The following is a 22,876-nucleotide window of genomic DNA, read 5'->3' on the forward strand; positions in this document are numbered from 1 at the left end:
CTACTCAGCCATAAAAAAAAAATAATGCCATTTGCAGCAACATGGTTACAACTAGAGATTGTCATACTAAGTGAAGTAAGTCAGAAAGAGAAACACAATACCATATGATATCACTTATATATGGAATCTAAAATATGGCACAAATGAACCTATCTACAAAAGAGAAACAAACTCATAGACATAGAGAACAGACCTGTGGTTGCCAAGGCGGAGTGGGGGAAGGAGAGGAGTGGACTGGGAGTTTGGGGTTGGTAGATGCAAACTATTATATTTACTATTATATGGATAAACAACAAGGTCCTACTGTATAGCACAGGGAACTATACTCAATATCCTGTGATGAACCATAATGGAAAAGAATATAAAAAAAGAATGTCTCTATGTGTATAACTGAGTCACTTTGCTGCACAGCAGAAATTAACACAACATTGTAAATCAACTGCACTTCGATAAAAAAATTTTTCTTTAATTGAAAGAAAAAGAGGATATTATGGAAAATAGCTATGACACCTACAGAGTCCCCAAGGGAGACAGATACACAGGGACATCAGTAAACATAAAGCAAATACCCCTTTTCTGTTTAGTGAACTTGTAAATCTAACCATGATGCCAGGAAGCTCTGATGAATGCGGCTGGAACACACATTAAGATGAAGCCTTAAGAACCTCCCATGACTCCCAAACTGTACCCTGCATTCCTTACCACCTCAGATCCACAATCTCAGTGCATGAAAGGAACTGCTGAAGACAAAAGAGAAGAATTTCCCGGAAACTGGCTGGGTCATTTCCAGGAGAGCAGACACTAATTCCAATCACTCCTCTTTCTGTAAGAATAGACCACAGTGTAAAGGGAGAGGCACATCTCGACACACAGCTTTGGAATTAAGTGATTCTACTGTCAGCAAAAGTTTTCCAATAAATATCCTAGAACTTGGCCAATCAGATTTATGTATTTTCCTGGGGATAGGGCGCAGGATGGAAGAATAGGTGGGAAGAAAGGCAAAGAATTTCCCTTTCTTCCTAGAGTCTTGTAATTTCTATTGCCTTGGGAAAATTTAGAAAGTCTTATTTGTAGAGACAAATTTTGAAGGGAGCCCAGGACTTGTGCAGGCTGAGAAGAGAGATCGGTATTCCAGACCGAAAAGGCAATGTGCAAAGACAGAGCGACCGTATGGCAAACGAGAAGACTAGAGTGTACGTATAGGGTAGCAGGACAAGATAAGACAGAAGAAAAAAGAATGGAGCCTCAGCAGAAAGAAGTGGTTGAGGAAATGACTACATAAGATTTCTGTCTACAAATCCAATCGGAAGCTTGTTAAAAAGGAGAGCCTGACATGTGGAGAACAACGGCATTGCCAGAATTTCCCTATTTCATTCTATTTGACCAGCTATTGTAAACAGTTATCAGAGAATCAACCTCACCGCTTCGAGGCAGCCCTCTGGCTGGTTCTAAATGCTGTGCTCTGGTCCCCCTGCAGGTTACCTCCTCTTTCACTTTGCTCTTTGCAGTGGTGAGAGGACATTCCCAAGAGGTCAACCCCGCCTCCCTCCTTTGCCTTCCCTGACATAAACTGCTTTATTAAAAAGCTATTCCCTGGGTCTTCCCTGGTGGCGCAGTGGTTGAGAGTCCACCTGCCGATGCGGGGGACACGGGTTCGTGCCCCGGTCTGGGAAGATCCCACATGCCGCGGAGCGGCTGGGCCCGTGGGCCATGGCCGCTGACCCTGCGCGTCCGGAGCCTGTGCTCCGCAACGGGAGAGGTCACAACAGTGAGAGGCCCGCGTACTACAAAAAAAAAAAAAAAAAGAATCTATTCCCTGAGTGATTGCCTCCTTTCCATACGTCCGAGTAAGCAATTGTTGCCTCGGGGTGGTTCAGAAGGCAGCCCCCAAAGCACCAAGCATTTATCATCTCCTTCCTCAGCAAGTAAGAGCCAGGAAAAACCCAAAGACTTGTTATTCTCCACTTGAAGGAGCAGCAGGGATGGCCCAGTGTTTCCACAGGAGGGAGTAATTAAACAGAATGAGTGGCAAGATGACATTTCCAAAGTCAGACGGAAGACTTGGAGAGCCTCCACTCTCAGTCTGTAAGTAGACAGCAATTTAGGGAGGGGCTGGGATTCCTAACTAAGGAAAAACACTTAGATAGTGTGGGCAAGGCACAGGGATAGGAGCTAGGAACAGTGCTACTTTCTCTGACCGATCATTCCTTACTGCAGCCCCTAGATGATCCCTATACACCACTGTGGGCAACGGGCAGAGTACCGGTGAGAGTCGTATCTTTCGGTCCTTTCCATCTGAGAGTTAAAGTGGTCAGTAAATGTGTGACGTTACAGCCAGGTATCATGGAAGGAGCCCGGGACTCAGAGACGGGTCTCTTGGGCTAGAATTCAGAATACGCTACTTAGTGGAAGTTCAGGGTTCTTAAATTGACAACTTTTGGGTCAAACACAGCTTGAAGGCATAGGTTGCTTAGATCACACAAATTTTTTTTTTTTAAAGTTCTCATTGGGTGCTAACATTTAAAGACTGAGAAATTTCACACCCTAATCTAGTTTTTGGCAGAAGTTGTGTGGATCTTACAATCTTCCAAGTCCTCTTTGTATGGTCCTGATTACTCCCTGCTGTTTTCCAACAATAAATAAGAGTTATCTGCATTTATCACGCTTGCAAGGGACTTTTTATCCTACATATTTGAGAAGTGTCCTCTATCCCCTTATTTTTAATACAGTGTTGGAAAATGAAAGACCAAAAGAGCTGCATTTTTTTATGCCTGACTCATTTACGTGATCTTCCTGGCCCCTATATGGGCACTAGAGCTTGTGTCCCCCTGTGGCAATAGCTTACATTATTCAACACTCTGTACGTGCCAGGGATTCTTCTAGTCTCTACATATTAACTCATTCAACAAAGTACCTAGCTACTATTCAGTACTCCTATTATCTCCACTTTGTAGATGAAGTAACCAAGGCACTTAGATATTAGTTAACTTAACCAAGGTTACACAGCTATTGTGAAACAGGGCTCAAACCCAGATTTTCTGGCTCCAGAATCAAGTCAGAACCTCTCCAATACACTGCTTCTATCATAGCAACCCAATGGGAACAGAAAGAGAAACAACCACAGTGAACACTGGACGTATCCCTGCCGTTAAAAAGCAGTATGGCTCGTTCTCATGACAGGACATTTAGGCACCCCACATTATTAAAAAGTTTATGGGGAGCAAGGTGTCCTTAGCACAAACAGGCGTGCAGTAGGGGAAAGATACAAATAATAAAGTACATTTTTCCTGAGCTCCAAAGTTATAGCTCATTTATCTCTTATTATTTAGGCTCAATTTCCCAAATTTTGTTCAATGAACTTTTACTGTTATCATGAGAGAAAACAAGAAGTTACATTCAACAAAATAGTGTTGCTGCTGTAGCTCAGAAGAATAATTCCTCCACGCCTCTCCATCTTGAGTGTGCTGGAGACTAACCAGCAAATGGGACGAAGGTACCTATCCACAGGCCATTACAAAAGTTGGCCAGATCCCAGGATTCTATTTTTCTTTTCCCTTTCATTAGCAAATGGTTTGGAGGAGGATGAACTACAGGAATGACCTGTATCAGTAATATAGAAGGCCAAGACTTGGAATTATGGCAATGACTGCCTGAAAAAAATCCATGTATCTCTGGTTGTATAATTACCTCTGGCCTCTTTCTCCAGCACAAACAGTTGTGACCACTCAGTCTACGATTGACTAAAAGAACGCCTTTCTTTGGGTATTTGGGACCCAGGATCTATTTACAGATCTCCTTCCTGGGAAATGGTCTCTCTATCCAGAAAATAGCCTTGTATGTCCCATTCTCAGAAGTTTCTTAAGCAACCCAGAAATGACCACACTGTTTGTCGCAATTCTATACCTTTTGCTCCAATGCTCTCCCCCCAACCAAACTATATGTTCCAAGCCTAACTCCTACTGCCAAGCCTGACATCTATTTAGTATACAGTAAACATACGAAGGAGAAAAAGAGGAAAATGTTGCTTGTGCTTTGCAAGGAAAAACCTTCCTTACATGTCTTTGTTTGTAACGGGGGTGACCATATAATTTTGGAGAGGTAACTAGAAAAGAGGCTAGAAATTTCTGGGTTCTAATAAAGCTGCAATCTTAGACAGTGTTGAATTATTGAAAGTGTGTTGGAATTGACATTTCTTTTTACTGCAAATAAAATCATGTTAGCTGAGGGGAGGTAATAAAAGAACATATAAACCAGAATGGTCACATGTCACACGTGGGCACACCTGATCCTGAATTGGGGCAAATTAAAAAATATCATCTCTCTAATATTAAAAGCAGTTCTAAAGCAAAGGAGAAAGAAAAAAAATGATTTAGAAGAAATCTGGATATATTTAGATTGGTAAAAATCTGGATATATTTAGAAGAAAACAAAACACAGAGGGAAGAAGACCACACCTCCCACCTTTGGACACCAGCAACATTTGACTTGAAACCTCCGCCATGAAGCCTTCCCAGACCACACGTGTAGATTTTTCTCTGTTTTCCGCACTCTCACAGAGCTTCTGTAACTCTGCTATAGTACTTCTGCTGTGCACACTTATCTCCACCATAAGCTTGTAAGCTCTAGGATTCTATTGTAAAATGTCTATCTCCAAAAGTGACATATGCCACACACTGAGAGATTAAAGAAAGATTGAAGATCTGAGCTTGTGCTCTTGAAAACTGCTGGGTTGAAGGAAACAGCAAAATTATCTGTCTAGTCCAGATGTCCAAGCTGCTCTTAAATGCTTGCTTGGCAGGGTCGTGGACGAAGGGAATCACGAACAGAAAGAGGGTTGCTTTGGAGGACGCTGGTCTTCTGTGTACCTTCTCTGACAGTGACACCGTGCTCTGCTAGGAGGATGCTTGTCTGCAGTAGGCTGCTGACTACCCCCCCAAACTTGCAAACGTTACTTTCTTGCTCATGTATCTGGTTCCAGGAACCTGGCTTCATTCTGCTTCTCTAATGTTCTAAGGCTGTTTATATCTCAGCATGTTTCAACTTGGAGTTCCCTTTGCCTGGTAAGCACCTTCCCGGATCTTGCCACCTTAGGCTTCAATACTTACTCACGTTACAGCTGCAAAATATCACTTTCTCCAAGAGGATACAGCTTACCACCCTACAAAAGTAGCACTCTCTCTAGCATACCCTGCTTTCTACATCACTGTTTTTATCTTTATAGCATTTATCACTACCAGGTATGATTTCGGTTGTTTTACTCGTTTATTTTGTTTCCCCCCTTTGTTTTTTTACTCGTTTATTTTCTGTGTCTCCACTGAAAGCTTCAAGAGAGTCTGCCTGTTCTGTTCCTGTCCCATATCCCCACTAATGCCTGGAACACAGAAGGTACTGAGTGAATATCTATGGAGCAATGAGTGCAAAGGAGAAACATGCTTATTAAGCATCTACCATGTGACTGGCATTGTACTGAGTGCTTTCAAATACATTGTCTCATTTGATTCTCAGGTTGGAAGGAGGCAGTACTGATCCCCAATTTGCCAGTGAGGAAAAAGCCTCAGAGGGGTGAAGTAAGCTGCCTAAGGTTACACAGCAAGCGCTCAATAAATATTTATGGAAGCAAGAAAGGTAGTCCGGCAAGCAGGCAGCTAGAGAGGGGCAGCTCCACCCAGGCAATGTAGCTCCAAAGTCATGTGTACTTCATTTCATCATACAGTTTTAATGTGCCTCAAACTCTTTTTTGACAAGGTGAGCAGTATATTTTGTGACTCCCAGGTCTGACCTTTTGAAAGTTATCTTGCCTACAGTTGGAATCAATACTTTTGGTGTCAAGCTGTCATTTTCACCACCGATCTGACACACTATACCCATGTAACTCTGCCTCCTTTGAACCAGGCTGAAGACTGTCATCCTCCATTTGGGAGAGAACAGAATTCGAAGTGAAGACTGTTACCATTAATTCCCTACCACAGTTGGGAGAGGACTCATGCCTTCAGTGATCATTTTTAAAAATGCAAAAAGCAGCTCCCTCCCTTTGGGCAATCTGACATTTGCAGTCTCCTTTTCATCATCTTTTCAGTCAGACGCTGTTCTCCTGTTGTGTTCTGGGTGGAATCTTAAATGGCTTCACATGGCCTACAAGGTCCAGCCTGATCTGGTTGCTGTCTACTTCTTCATCTCCACTTCTTGCCCCTCCACCTTCTCACATCACGTCTCAGCGATTCACTTCTGATTTGTTTTCAGAGAGCACTCCTAGCACCTCTAACACCTTTCTGCTTGGGCTTTCTGTCAAAATACCCTTCAGCTACTTTTTCATCTACCCTGATTCCTCTGTATTTTTAAGATTTTTTTTTCTAAATGTGGCTTTCTCTATAAAGCTTTCCCCGTTCATGCACATTTTCTTGGCCAACTTTGATAGCTCTTTATTGATATTGACAGTGTACCTTGTAATATCTCTATAATAATGATGTTGCATTTCATGAATTGTATTTGGTTTTTCTTTCTACTAGATTACCAGCATATTAAGGCCCAATATCTGTCTCATGATGGAAGTAGTACCAGAAAGAGTTCACATTTATGCAGTGCTTACAGGGTGTTAGGCATTGTATCAGACACTTTACATGTATTAATTTTTTTAATTCAAGCAGTAATAGCATTACTGTAGATTGAGCATATCATTTGCTCTATTGAGTATATTATTTTGAAGGTATCACTCAGACATAACTTTGAGTTCTCATAAAACTATGTAATATGTATCATTATTCCCATTCCACAGCTGAAAAACTAAAGTCCAGAGATGTTAAACCACTCACTCAAGGCAAAGAACTAGCAAATAACAGAGCCATGATTCAAACCCAAAGGGAACACTCATTCTGTATTAGGTTATGTACCTGTGGAAATATCTATGCTTCATTTCTATCAATATCTGTTGAATGAACGAATTTATTTGTTTACTGAGTGTGGTATTTGATGCCAACCACCAGCCAGTGTTATCACCTATTCAATCTCATCTATCCAAAGACTCTCTGAGCAAGCCAAACTAACTGTTTTATACTCCCCAGACTCATTCTGTTCCCTCCTGACACATGTCTCCTTTGGGTCAATCTGAAAGGGTGGCATTCTTCCTCCTTGTCTATACAATATCCCACCAAATCCCAAGTTCATATTTCAGAACCTCAAATAGGAAACTATAGCAAACTTCTTCTAACTTTGATATCACTATCTGGTGGTGAATCTTGGTACATCTTTAGCATGCCATCGAGCAACAGATGATATGGGAAGAAATGAGCTGCCCAGAGTTCAGCTCCAGAGTTCAACAACCTTAGTTCAAGTACCAGGCCCTGTGACTTTGGGCCAGTACCTAAGCTTCAGTTTCCTTTTCTATAAAATGAAGATAGCATTATTACCTGAGTCGTCGTTGTAGAGTGGCTTCTAAGAATTAAACCAGAGAATTCACTTCCGTCATTAGCATAGCTGCTGCTTCATTCTAAGGGATCAAGAGATATATATTATCTCGTATTATTATCTCATTAGATAAGAGGTCATCAATACTGAAGTGGACTAAATCTTTGCATTTACAAATGGAGAAACAGGCCAAGAAAGGGAAAGCAACTGATTCAGTCACACTACTCAACTAAGAATCTCATCTAAGATGGTATGACTTCCAACCTCAAGCAATTGTTTATACAGCTGCTTCATTCTGAGAAATATGTGCACCTGTAAGGTAGGAACACTTCCTTAATCTTCTATAATATTCTTCATTGCTCCTAAGCAAGTGCATATTAAACATTTTCTAAATAATGGGTTCCAAAGTTTCTAGAACAGCACTTTTTAGCTGAGTCTTAACATTCAGCAGTATTTCTCTCTGCCATGGTATTGGCTTCCTTTGAGATTGAGAATAGAGCTAGAGAGTAGCAACAGTATATTCAGAAAGGAGGAGAAAGAAAGGAGGAAATGAGGAAAGAGAGGCCCATTATGAACAATTCTAGAAATAGAATCACGAGGCTTGCAAATTCCAAGCATCTGGGGAAGGAATGAGACTTGTTACAGGAAATGGTTATTTACTGAGAGATGAAGGGACTTTGTTTCCCTAATCCACGGCTTGCTAAACCTTATGTTTCTCAGTTTCAAAGAAAATGCAAATTGAAGAGAGAACAAAATCATTTCTCTTTCTCAAAGCTTCTCTTATCTAACCCAAGACAAACTTTCCCCAGACTTCTAGACCATTGTGAGCAGTTTCCTCTTTAAAGTCCAAAGACACAGGGTGTGATGAATCTCTCAGAGCTGTATAGTTGAAACATATAACTCTTCTTTTATGGACTACTATTAACAAAGTTAGGAAGGAAATAAAGTTTATCATCCCCTATCTTTGAATCATCTCTGCTTTCCTCCCATCTCAGGCATTTATTCATCATCGCTAACCAGGCTCTCATTGCCAAAGCCTTCACCAGAGGGTAACATCCCACCCAACTCAGGTTCCCAGAGCTCAACAATCTTCTCTCAACGTTCTGATTCTCTTAATATGAGAATCATAACTCTACTGTAAGATGCTGGACAGTAGGGGCTTGTCTTATGAATATGTCTCTCCTAGAGTAGCAAAAAATACATAGTGGGGGCTTCCCTGGTGGTGCAGTGGTTGAGAATCTGCCTGCTAATGCAGGGGACACGGGTTCGAGCCCTGGTCTGGGAAGATCCCACATGCCGCGGAGCAACTAGGCCCGTGAGCCGCAACTACTGAGCCTGCGCGTCTGGAGCCTGTGCTCTGCAACAAGAGAGGCCACGACAGTGAGAGGCCCGCGCACTGCGATGAAGAGTGGCCCCCACTTGCCACAACTAGAGAAAGCCCTTGCACAGAAACGAAGACCCAACACAGCCAAAAATAAATAAATAAATAAATAAATAAATAAAAGTACCCTTAATTAAAAAAAAAAAACATAGTGGAAACAGTCCATATTTGGTAGGCCTGTAGATGGAATTCACTAAATGTAAGAACAGAAGAAGCTACACAAAATAACTTATGGCCAGTATCATAGCTCTCCCATTGGTCCTTTCATTTTAGTAGGCTATTTATTTTTTTCCAAAGGCAGTATTTCTATAGAAGATATGTGGGACAAATGTCTTTCTTCATAACCTCCAATAATACCTGTAGACAGCCACATACTCTTCACGTTTAGTAAGATCTGGATGTGTGATGTGTACGTATCTCACTTCTTCTAATAGGCAAAAGGGGGAATGGGTTTTAGACCCACTCTGGTCTTGATAAGCTCAAACTATATTCCTGCCACGCCCAAAGGATATATTAACACAGAAAAAAATAACAATAAACATAAGAATATAAAGCCAAATGTTAGGGATAGAGGTAAGAAGTTAGATAATATAAAGAGAACTTGAGTTCAAAATATCTAGTATAGAACAGGCTATGTCCAGAGCCAACAGATGAAACTCATTTGAGGAGAAATTAGAGTTGAAAACTTTGTGGGGAAAAAGCGAAGATATACGTTCTTAAAAGGGCTATGGGGACTTCCCTAGTGGTGCAGTGATTAAGAATCCGCCTGCTAATGCAGAGGACACGGGTTCGATCCCTGGCCCAGGAAGTTCCCACAGGCTGCAGGGTAACTAAGCCTGTGTGCCACAACTACTGAGCCCTTGTACCACAACTACTGAAGCCCACGTGCCCTAGAGCCCGTGCTCTGCAACAAGAGAAGCCACTGCAATAAGAAGCCTGTGCACTGCAATGAAGCCCCTGCTCACAGCAACTAGAGAAAGCCCACACAGCAACAAAGATCCAATGCAGCCAAAAAAAAAGGGACTATGATAGGATGATAGGCAGTTGAAACCGATATAAAGGAACTTTGCACCATAAATGTGAAGACCTGAAATTGATTTCTACTTCAACACACACTTTCATTCTAGGGTCTAGGGCCATTTATTTCATTACTCTAAACCATGTATCTCATGTACAAAATGAGAAAGCCAACTGCAAAGTGCTGCAAGTGTTCATTTTAATGGGAGGGAGGCCATGTTCCCACTAAAGAAACATCATTACTGGAGAGAATCATCAGGACCCCGTGTGAGGAGCCATTCTCTTTCCTCTGCTCCCACAGAGAGAAGGACCAGGGGGCCAGATGAAGCTCCCTCCTCACAGCTCAGGCCAAGCTTTCATCAATTCTGTACTGCGTTTAGGATTTTGCAATACCCAAAGTTTTGAGGAGACCAGTGATTCACCCTCTTTCTTCAGCCAGCCGACAGATCACACAGTGGCCGTGGCTCTGTGGTGACGTGAGCAGTTGTTCAAAGTCAGAACTATTTCAATTTATCTCTTCCTTTTCAATGTAAGCTTCTTTCCAAAGGGGCTATAAACTATTCTGGTTGAAGCCGTTCTTTTCATCAATGCTCCCTCAGATGAAAGACAAAGCAAACATCAGCCAATATAACGATGGTATTTGGGGGCTTTGCTTTCTTTCTTGTTGCAAAAGAATGATGAAATTCTGACCTGAAGACCATCCATCTGATAGGACACTCCAGGCAGGCCTCTTATGGTCTTAATGTTTATATTGTAAAAAAGTCTAAAGCAGCACCATTCAATAGAAATATTGATATTATCATACTAAGTAAAGTCAGACAAAGACAAATATCATATGATATCACTTATATGCACAATCTTTAAAAAATGATACTAATAACTTATTTACAAAATGGAAACAGACTCACAGACTTAAAGAACTTATGGCTACCAGAGGGGAAGGGTGGGGGGGGAGGGATAGGCTGGGAGTTTGGGATTGACATGTATACATTGCTATATTTAAAACAGATAAATAACAAGGACCTACTGTACAGCACAGGGAACTCTGCTAAATATGCTGTAATAACCTAAATGGGAAAAGAATTTGAAAAAGAATAGATACATGTACATGTATAATTGAATCACTTTGCTGTACACCTGAAACTAACACAACATTGTTAATCAACTATACTCCAAAATAAAATAAAAATGTTTTTAATTTAAAAATAAAATAAAAAAGAGATAAAAAATATGAATCACACATGTGAGCCACGTTATTTAAAATTTTCTAGTAGCTACATTAGAAAAAGCTAGAGATGGGTGAAATGAATTAGCCTATTATATTTAGTCCAACGTATCTACAATATTATCAGTTCAAAATGCAATCAATATAGAATAATTTGTAGGATTTTTTTCCTAAGCCTACAAAATCAATGTGTATTTCATACTTACAGCATATGTCAATTCAGACTAGCCATTATTCAAATTCTTACTGGATCCACGTAACTATTGGCTGACTTATTGGACCGTGTAGCTCTAGACCTTGGCTGAATTTGTATGTTTAATATATATTTCATTAGTAGGGTATACAGAGGTTTTTTCTCCAGCAGGAATGAAAAATTAACACAGAGTAGGCTATCAATAAATGTTTGCTGTTTTGGAGATGAAAAAGCATATTAATAATTTTTTTTTTTTTTTTTTTTTTTTGCGGTAAGCGGGACTCTCACTGTTGTGGCCTCTCCCATTGCGGAGCACAGGCTCCGGACATGCAGGGCCAGCAGCCATGGCTCACAGGCCCAGCCGCTCTGCGGCATGCGGGATCCTCCCAGACCGGGGCACGAACCAGTGTCCCCTGCATCGGCAGGCGGACTCTCACCCACTGCGCCACCAGGGAAGCCCTAATTTATTTTTTTAATGTCAGGATTCCTCATTTTTTTTTGTGGGGGTGCAAGGCTGGAAGGTCACTGTCCTACAAAGAATTAAAGATGATAGAGCCATAATAGAGATGGCAGTTATAAATGGAAATAACATCTTAAGCCATTACATTCCTACAGGGAAGGTAAGACAAATGTTTTCAAGATATTTAAACATCAATAAAATCAGTAAATATCTAAATCCCCAAATAAGAGAAACAACCAGTACATTTTATAGAAACTGAAGGGACAAAATTCTACCTCTCAGATAGTTAAATATTGTAAAGGTTGCTAATGTTCATGGCTGAGGGAAGGGGGAAGGGGCCACACTTCCATTTGCTACTGCAAGTAAATGTGACAGCACTCATGAGGGAAATTTGTCAAATATCCTTAAAACTTGTATCTTTCAACACAATCATTTAAATTCTGTACCTTAAGGAAACTACTGGATGAGGACATATAAATGAGCATAAAGAATGTCTACTTCACTGACATATAAGACTTGAAAATTTGGAAACAAACGTAAATAGCCACTAAGAAGGCAATAACATATTGTTGCTATATTTGTGTAGATATATACACAGATATAATATTATGTGGCTATTAAAATGCCAATTCAATTTTACGTTTATTGAAATATATACACATATTTATTATTAAATAAGAAACTTCAGGTTTTGGAACAACGTATAGAAGACACCATTTAAAACAAATGTATTGCAGTGGGGATATTTAAATTTCTGTTCTGTATTTCTTTGAAATAACAGTATTTTAATAAGCACACAATCTTTAAATCAGAACACAAAATAAATCTCTACATTTTGAAAATGAAATATACCCTGAAAACTTTTAGAATAACAAAAATATATAAATAAAGGATTATTGTGTGCTGCAATGGTTAGGAAAAGTTTCTTCAAAGAGAAGAGCATTGGGGCCCTGAACCAAGATGGAGGAATAGAAGGATATGCTCTCACTCCCTCTTGTGAGAACACCAGAATCACAAACTAGCTGCTGGACAATCATCCACAGGAAGACAGTGGAACTCACCAAAAAAGATACCCCACATCCAAACACAAAGGAGAAGCCACAATGAGATGGTAGGAGGAGTGCAAGCACAGTAAAATCATATCCCATAACTGCTGGGTGGGTGACTCACAGACTGGAGAACACTTATACAACAGAAGTCCACCCACTGGAGTGAAGGTTCTGAGCCCCACGTCAGGCTTCCCAAGCTGGGGGTCCGGCAATGGGAGGAGGACTTTCTAGAGAAGCAGACTTTGAAGGCTAGTGGGATTTGATTGCAGGACGTTGACAGGACTGGGGGAAAGAGAGACTCCACTCTTGGAGAGCAGACACAAAGTAGTGTGTGCATCAGGACCCAGGGGAAGGAGCAGTGACCCCACAGGAGACTGAACCAGACCTACCTGCTAGTGTTGGAGGGTCTCCTGCAGAGGTGGGGTGTGGCTGTGGCTCACCGTGAGGACAAGGACACTGGTAGCACATGTTCTGGGAAGTACTCCTTGGTGTGAGCCCTCCCAGAGTCTGCCATTAGCCCTACCAAAGACCCAGGTAGTCTCCAGTGTTGGGTCACCTCAGGCCAAACAACCAACAGGGAGGGAACCCAGCCCCACCCATCAGCAGAATAGTAGATTAAAGTTTTACTGAGTTCTGCTCACCACAGCAACACCCAGCTCTACCCACCACCAGTCCCTCCCATCAGGGAACTTGCACAAGCCTCTTAGATAGCCTCACCCACCAGAGGGCAGACAGCAGAAGCAAGAATAACTACAATCCTGCAGCATGTGGAACAAAAACCATATTCACAGAAAGAGAGACAACATGAAAAGGCAAAGAGATATGTACCAGATGAAGGAACAAGGTAAAAACCCAGAAAAACAACTAAATGAAGTGGAGATAGGCAACCTTCCAGAAAAAGAATTCAGAATAATGATAGTGAAGATGATCCAGGACCTCAGAAAAAGAATGGAGGCAAAGATCGAGAAGACGCAAGAAATGTTTAACAAAGACCTAGAACAATTAAAGAACAAACAAACAGAGGTGAACAATAAAAAAAAACTAAAATGAAAAATATACTAGAAGGAATCAATAGCAGAATAACTGAGGCAGAAGAACGGATAAGTGACCTGGAAGACAGAATGGTGGAATTCACTGCTGTGGAACAGAATAAAGAAAAAAGAATGAAAAGAAATGAAGACAGCCTAAGAGACCTCTGGGACAACATTAAACGCAACAACATACACATTATAGGGGTTCCAAAAGGGCAAGAGAGAGAGAAAGGACCAGAGAAAATATTTGAAGAAATAATAGTCAAAAACTTCCCTAACATGGGAAAGGAAATAGCCACCCAAGTCCAGGAAGCTCAGAGAGTCCCATACAGGATAAACCCAAGGAGAAACATGCCAACACACATAGTAATCAAATTGGCAAAAATTAAAGACAAAGAAAAATTACTGAAAGCAGCGAAGGAAAAACAACAAATAATATACAAGAGAACTCCCATAAGGTTAACAGCTGATTTCTCAGCAAAAACTCTACAACCCAGAATGGAGTGGCATAATATTACTTAAAGTGATGAAAGGGAAGAAACTACAACCAAGATTACTCTACCCAGCAAGGATCTCATTCAGATCCAATGGAGGAATCAAAAGCTTTACAGACAAGCAAAAGCCAAGAGAATTCAGCACCACCGAACCAGCTCTACAACGAATGCTAAAGGAACTTTTCTAAGTGGGAAACACAAGAGAAGAAAAGGACATACAAAAACAAAATCAAAACAATTAAGAAAATGGTCATAGGAACATACATATCAATAATTACCTTAAATGTGAATGGATTAAATGCTCCCACCAAAAGACACAGCCCGTTGAATGGATACAAAAACAAGACCCATCTATATGCTATCTACAAGAGACCCACTTCTGACCTAGGGGCACTTACAGACTGAAAGTTAGGGGATGGAAAAAGATATCCCATGCAAATGGAAATCAAAAGAAAGCTGGAGTAGCAATACTCGTATCACATAAAATAGACTTTAAAATAAAGAATGTTACAAGGGACAAGGAAGGAAACTACATAATGATCAAGGGATCAATCGAAGAAGATGATACAACAATTATAAATTTATATGCACCCAACATAGGAGCACCTCAATATCTAAGGCAGCTGCTAACAGTTATAAAAGAGGAAATTGAAAGTAACACAATAATAGTGGGGGAATTTAACACCTCACTTACACCAATGGACAGATCATCCAAAATGAAAATAAATAAGGAAACAGAAGCTTTAAATGACACACTAGACTAGATAGATTTAACTGATATTTATAGGACATTCCATTCAAAAACAGCAGATTACACTTTCTTCTCAAGTATGCATGGAACATTCTACAGGATAGTTCAAATCTTGGGTCACAAATCAAGCCTCAGTAAATTAAAGAAAATTGAAATCATATCAAGCATCTTTTCTGACCACAACTCCATGAGATTAGAAAACAGTTACAGGGAAAAAACGTAAAAACACAAACACAGGGAGGCTAAACAATACATTATTAGATAACCAAGAGATCACTGAAGAAATCAAAGAGGAAATCAAAAAATACCTAGAGACAAATGACAATGAAAACATGATGATCCAAAACTTTTCAGATGCAGCAAAAGCAGTTCTAAGGGAAATTTATAGCTACACAAGCCTACCTGAAGAAACAAGAAAAGTCTCAAATAAACAATCTAACCTTACACCTAAAGGAACTAGAGAAAGAAGAACAAACAAAACCCAAAGTTAGCAGAAGGAAAGAAATCATAAAGATCAGAGCAGAAATAAATGAAATAGAAACAAAGAAAACAATAGCAAAGATCAATAAAACAAAAAGCTGGTTCTTTGAGAATATAAACAAAATTGATAAACCATTAGCCAGACTCATCAAGAAAAAGAGGGAGAGGACTCAAATCAATAAAATCAGAAAAGAAAAAGGACAAGTTACAACAGACACCACAGAAATACAAAGCATCTTAAGAAACTACTACAGGTAACTCTATGCCAATAAAATGGAAAACCTGGAAGAAATGGACAAATTTTTAGAAATTGTAACCTTCCAAGACTGAACCAGGAAGAAATAGAAAATATGAACAGACCAATCATAAGTAATGAAATTGAACTGTGATTAAAAATCTTCCAACAAAAAAAAGTCCAGGACCATATGGTTTCACAGGTGAATTTTATCAAACATTTAGAGAATAGCTAACACCCATCCTTCTCAAACTACTCCAAAAAATTGCAGAGAAACGAACACTCCCAAACTCATTCTATGAGGCCACCATCACCCTGATACCAAAAAACCAGACAAAGATACTACAAAAAAAGAAAATTACAGACCAATATCACTGTTGAATATAGATGCAAAAATCCTCAACAAAATACGAGTAAACAGAATCCAACAACACATTAAAAGGATCATACACCATGAGCAAGTGGGATTTATCCCAGGGATGCAAGCATTCTTCAATATATGCAAACCAACCAACGTGATACACCATATTAACATATTGAAGAAGAAAAACCATATGATCAGTTCAATAGATGCAGAAAAAGCTTTTGACAAAATTCAACACCCATTTATGATAAAAACTCTCCAGAAAGTGGGCATAGAGGGAACCTACCTCAACATAGTAAAGGCTATATATGACAAAGCCACAGCAAACATCATTCTCAAAGGTGAAAAACTGAAACCATTTCCTCTAAGATCAGGAACAAGACAAGAATGTCCACTCTCACCACTATTATTCAACGTAGTTTTGGAAGTACTAGTCATGGCAATCAGAGAAGAAAAAGAAAGAAAAGGAATACAAATTGGAAAAGGAAGTAAAACTGTCGCTGTTTGCAGATGACATGATACTATACGTAGAGAATCCTCAAGACGCCACCAGACAACTACTAGAGCTAATCAATGAATTTGGTAAAGTTGCAGGATACAAAATTAATGCACAGAAATCTCTTGCATTCCTATACACTCATGGTAAAAAATCTGAAAGAGAAATTAAGGAAACACTCCCATTTACCATTGTAACAAAAAGAATAAAATACCTAGGAATAAACCTATCTAGGGAGAGAAAAGACCTGTATGCAGAAAACTATAAGACACTGATGAAAGACATTAAAGATGACACCAACAGATGGAGAGATATACCATGTTCTTGGATTGGAAGAATCAATATTGTGAAAATGACTATACTACCTAAAGCAATCTACAGATTCAATGCAATCCCGATCAAATTACCAATGGCATTTTTACGGAACTACAACAAAAAATGTTAAAATTTGTATGGAGACACAAAAGACCCCGAATAGCCAAAGCAGTCTTGAGGGAAAAAAAACGGAGCTGGAGGAATCAGACTCCCTGACTTCAGACTATACTACAAAGCTACAGTAATCCAGATAATATGGTACTGGCACAAAAACAGAAACATAGATCAATGGAACAAGATAGAAAGCCCAGAGATAAACCCACGCACCTATGGTCAACTAATCTATGACAAAGGAGGCAAGGATATACAATGGAGAAAAGACAGTCTCTTCAATAAGTGGTACTGGGAAAACTGGGCAGCTACATGTGAAAGAATGAAAATTAGAACACTGCTTAACACCATACATAAAAATAAACTCAAAATTGATTAGAGGAGCTTCCCTGGTGGCGCAGAGTTGAGAGTCTGCCTGCCGATGCAGGGGACATGGGTTCGTGCCCCGGTCCGGGAAGATCCCACATGCCGCGGAGCGGCTGGGCCCGTGAGCCATGGCTGCTGAGCCTGCGTGTTCGAAGCCTGTGCTCTGCAACGGGAGAGGCCACAACAGCGAGAGGCCCACATACAGCAAAAAAAAAAAAAAAAAAAAAATATATATATATATATATATATATATATATATATATATATATAGATTAGAGATGTAAATGTAAGACCGGACACTATAAAACTCTTAGAGGAAAACATAGGAAGAACACAGTTTGACATAAGTAACAGCAAGATCTTTTTTGATCCAACTCTTAGAGTAATGGAAATAAAAACAAAAATAAACAATGGGACCTAATGTAACTTCAAAGCTTTTGCACAGCAAAGGAAACCATAAATAAGACGAAAAGACAACCCTCAGAATGGGAGAAAATATTTGCAAATGAATATACGGAGAAAGGATTAATCTTCGAAATATATAAACAGCACATGCAGCTCAATATTAAAAAAACAAACAACCCAATCCCAAAATGGGCAGAAGATCTAAGTAGACATTTCTCCAAAGACGACATACAGATGGGCAAGAAGCTCATGAAAAGCTGCTCAACATCACTAATTATTAGAGAAATGCAAATCAAAACTACAATGAGATATCACCTCACACCAGTTAGAATGGGCATCATCAGAAAATTGACAAACAATAAATGCTGGAGAGGGTGTGGAGAAAAGGTAACCCTCTTGCACTGTTGGTGGGAACATAAATTGATACAACCACTATGGAGAACAGTATGGAGGTTCCTTAAAAAATTAAAATTGAAGTACCATATGATTCAGAAATCCCACTACTGGGCATATACCCAGAGAAAACCATAATTCAAAAAGACACATACACCCCAATGTTCATTGCAGCACTATTTACAATAGCCAGGTCATGGAAGCAACCTAAATGCCCATCGACAGACGAATGGATAAAGAAGATGTGGTACATATATACAATGGAATATTACTCAGCCATAAATAGGAACGATATTGGGTCATTTGTTGAGACATGGGTGGATCTAAAAACTGTCATACAGAGTGAAGTAAGTCAGAAAGAGAAAAACAAATATCGTATATTAATGCATATATGTGGAACCTGGAAAAATGATACAGATGAACCCGTTTGCAAGGCAGAAGTTGAGACACAGATGTAGAGAACAAACATATGGACACCAAGGGAGGAAAGTGGCGGTGGGGAGGTGGTGTGATGAATTGGGCGATTGGGTTTGACATGTATACACTGATGTGTATAAAACTGATGACTAATAAGAACCTGCTGTATAAGAAAATAAATAAAATAAAAGTCATTTTTTTTTTTAAAAAAGAGAAGAGCATTGGCACAAGAAGAGAAAACAAAAGAATATTCTTCTTCAAAAGTACTGCATTTTCCGATGACTCATTTATCTCTGAAGTAATTTAGTTGCAAGCCTTTGATCTTCTTTAACTTGAAATGTAGGAGAAAAAAAAACACATCAAAATATGACTGTAAGATGAGTCCCTATTTGGAAAATTTAAAGATTACAACCTTCACTTGGACGTGCATTCAAGTTTACCCGGGGAGCGGGGGAATGGAAGTGTTGAACTACGAAATAAATAATAGCAAAGCAATTAAAATTTTCAGCACAGAGAAAGGTCAACTGAGGATGTGTCCTACACAGGGAAAAACACAGGCAGGATCATTTGATGAGGAGAAACAGAACACAGGCTTTCTCTTAGCTCTCTGAGAAAGATCCAGTCTTACTCTATCTCCCTCTACAGCTCGCACTGTGCCCCATCTACCTCTCCCTTTCCCTCTCATTTCCCAGAGCCACGGTCAAGTCCATCTCATCCTTCCCTACCTGGACTACCCGACAGCCTCACACCAGCTCTCAAGCCTCTCCCTCTGTCCCCCCTGAGCGCTGTCCTTTCTTGATTCCTGTCAAGTTCTCCCTGGTACGTTCTAGACAGCCCAGAGGCTACAAACTTGCTGTCAGCAGATTATGCCCTGAAATGTTTGGAGTTTTGTCATTGCTGTTATTTTGCTTCACATAGTGGTTTAAAAAAGGTTTAGCTGGCCAGCCTTAGTATGTAGGATACTTCACATTAAGGCCTAGATCTGTCCCTCATCCTGAAAAATTACATGATGAGCAACACTGAGCTCCCATCCATGGGACACAAAATGTCCTTGAACTGAAAACCAACTGCCCCTTATCAGTAGCAGCAGTGTCCTTGGTGACTTGTTTTCCTTCTTGCCTGCTTCCTCTTGCTCTCTCCTCTCCTTCTTTCCCTCCCTCTGCTCTCTCCCTCTCAATTTGCTTCACTTATATTCTCTACTTTGTCACTGCAGAAACAGAATCTACAAGCCTCCCATGGTGTAACTTGGAGTCTTTCCCAATATAACCTAACCTACTTTCCCAGACTTATTCATTTGATACCTTCATTTACTAGTTTATTCTCTGTGTACTTCCATACCTCGTATGCTGCCTTCATATCTTGAAGACAACCCTTAAGTTTCATGCATAATGTTACTACTGTGTCTCTGAGCTTTTCTGACCACTTGCAAAAGTCAACTCTTCTTCCTCTAGGTTTGGTCAGAAATTAGCATCCAGATCTTTCATCTGATAACCATGAATTACCCTCTGCGTGTGTTCTGACACTCAGTAATGCTTCGCCCGATAATGTTGTGTTCCTTAGAGAACAGAGGATGATGCTTGACAAATGTCTGTGGATTGATCCATACACAAATTAGGCAATCTGTGTCTGCTTTTCTCATCTGGTCTTTTTTCAGCCACATGTCATCCATGAAGCAGAAAACAATCAAATCTAGAAAGCATGATCTTGGGGATGGATAGGTTAACTGGAAAGTTGCCAGAAAGTCACTCAAGTCACATGCAGTGAGCAGCTTCTTAGTAATGCAAGAAGGATTGCTTTGATAATTATCAAGGCACTTTTCGAATGAATGAGTGCTATGATTACGAAAGAGCTTTTGCTTGTTTCACTTTTCCATTGAACCTACAAAAAAGACCTTAGTTCCAGGGTCAATTTGTAAACTTACATTTTCTCTAGCTCCCTTGCTTACGGCAAAGCATTTCTTACGATTTGTACTTTGAACAGAGACAGGCTCTTTTCCTGAGAAAAAGATACATCAATTTTATCTCGTGCACATCGGCTGTAAGTGAAGCCTTTAGTAGTTCTGGTTCGTATCTCAGCGATCACACATTATTTGCTGGCTTTCACCGAACTGTTTTTCTCTGCTTGCTCACCCCACAACTAGGGTTTAAACATCTCTTATCTTGACCATTCATTGAAGAGGTCCTCGTTAGTCTTTAAGTCCAAGGAAAGAAACTTACGTTAAGATATAGGAGCAGAGAGAGGGTAAATGATTATCCTTGGTCATAGTTAGCAAAAGGCAGCTCTAGGGCTAAAATTCAGCCCTACCCTTATTGAGTACTATTTCTATTGTCTTCCCTTCACACCCTGTAGGTTATTAAGCCCCTCATGCCAACTTTAATCAGGAATTTTATGAAATACTGGATGTTTGCATCAAATCCAGGTTGGCCCTAGTTCAGCAATCAGCAAACTAGAGTATGCAGGCCAAATATGGCCTGCCACCTGCTTCTGTAAATAAAGTTTTAGAAACAAAAGTCATGCTCATTTGTTTGTATATTGTCTACAGCTGCTTTGCACAGGAAAGTATTTGAATAACTACAACAGGGAGCATGTGGCTGCACAGACTAAAATATTTACTATATAACTCTTTACAAAAAAAGAAAAATGTAGATTGTAGACGTCTACCTTCTTGGTTAAACAGAATGAACTGCAAGTACTACCAAAGGCCGATCATCCCCCTTACAGAACACTGAGTCCCACCTGATAGATGAACAGGCAGATGAATGAAAAAATAAGTGAATAAATGAACTTTTTGAGGATTAATTTAGAATACCCAGATCTGGAGCAGGTCAGACTGGTCTCACCAAGGTCACAGAGATGGAAATTGAATCCAGGAACTTGGATTTTCTTGGTGGGAGTTCCTAGTCTCTAAGCTCACCTTAGTTAGTTGCTGCTTTTGTGAGTGAATGTGACAGCTTTGACATCTTGACTATTTTATCTACTCATCTTTGGTTCTCTTCAAACCTTAATGATAAAGTGTTAATCCTACACTTCCAAGGTCTGGGTGCATCACAGGGAGTCAATGCCTGTACAGAGAGGCGTCCACACACAGCTCACATGAGACTACTTCCAGTGGTCCTCACCCATCCTGGGAGCTTTTGCTCTTCTCACTCTCATTGAACTGACAGTGAGGGAACGGTGAGAAAAGGCTGAAAGCTCTCTGACCTTTAGTTAATTGAACAGCAGATTCTGCAGCTTCCAGAAACAGCATGAAAAGGAAAAGGGAGTGATGTATCACACCAATAAATATTTTCTGATCTAAGTATCAAGTAAGTTATATGCGTGATTATATAATATTTTCTTGGGGGGAGGGGAGATAAAGGGAAAAGATAGGTGCCACCTCCAGTGAAAGCTGTTAAAAAAATTATGTTCAACCCAGTGAGGAAAAATATTGTCAGGGCTTTTATAACTGACAGGCAGCCATAATGTCTACTTTGCAAGACTTGCCATAATGTTGTGTAAATTTAAATTAGTGTAATACCTCATACCAAGCCGGTATTTTGTATCAACAATTAAAATGAGAGTTTTAAAGACACTAAAAAGATGTTATCAATCTAAGCTACTAGCACAGTGGTACCTGATGTCAGTGTTAGCCAGCATTAATTTTATTTTGCACGGGGCTGAGCGTGAGGGGACCTGAACACAGACATTTATAGAGGAAAGATTGCATTCACTAATGGTATTCTCTAAAGCTCTAATGCTACTCACTCATGGGTACTGTTTAAAATTTCTTTCCTGTGGGGCTTTGCTTTCCCTGTTGGAGTTTCTCCATGTTGGAATTTGCGGTAACAAATGTGTTAAGAGCCTATTATGGGCAGAGAACTATGTTATATTTAGGGTGGGACAGAGAAAGACCTGCACTCAAAGGGCTTAGAGTCCAGTGAAAGAGAGGAAAAGAAAAAAACAGCAAAACCTTGAGGGAAGATGCTTCCACTTTGGTTTCATTTCTTAGCATATGCATCAGTGAGGAGTTTGAAATGACTGGAAGCAGGGAGAGGGGGCAAAATGGTGAGGTGAGCTAGGCCAGTGGTCTAGCCATGAGTTCTCTTCAAATGATTCCTCTTGCTTTGGAATAACCCGTGATAACCATTTTTGAATGAGATTCGATTCCCCAGACCCACATTCAGGCCAGAGGGAAAACAGGATCTCTGACAGTACAGCCTGGGGATCTGCATGATAACAAATGCCCCAGTGGATCCTTGAGCAATTAGAGTGTGGGAACCAAACACACTCCCTTCCATCAAATCCTAAGTCAG

The 22,876-nt window shown here is 40.0% G+C and overlaps 1 long non-coding RNA gene across 1 annotated transcript in view; it reads right to left on the minus strand.

Moving 5' to 3' along the window:
* LOC307184724 overlaps positions 1–22,876 on the minus strand; it is a 565,756-nt gene that overhangs the window by 93,041 nt on the left and 449,839 nt on the right. The window contains exon 4 of the long non-coding RNA XR_013827813.1: positions 7,404–7,483. This is a non-coding gene — a long non-coding RNA (uncharacterized lncRNA). The remainder of the gene's footprint in view (positions 1–7,403; positions 7,484–22,876) is intronic.

The sequence above is a fragment of the Stenella coeruleoalba genome (genome assembly GCF_951394435.1).
Source record: "Stenella coeruleoalba genome assembly, chromosome: 3".
NCBI classification, from domain to species: Eukaryota; Metazoa; Chordata; class Mammalia; order Artiodactyla; family Delphinidae; genus Stenella; species Stenella coeruleoalba.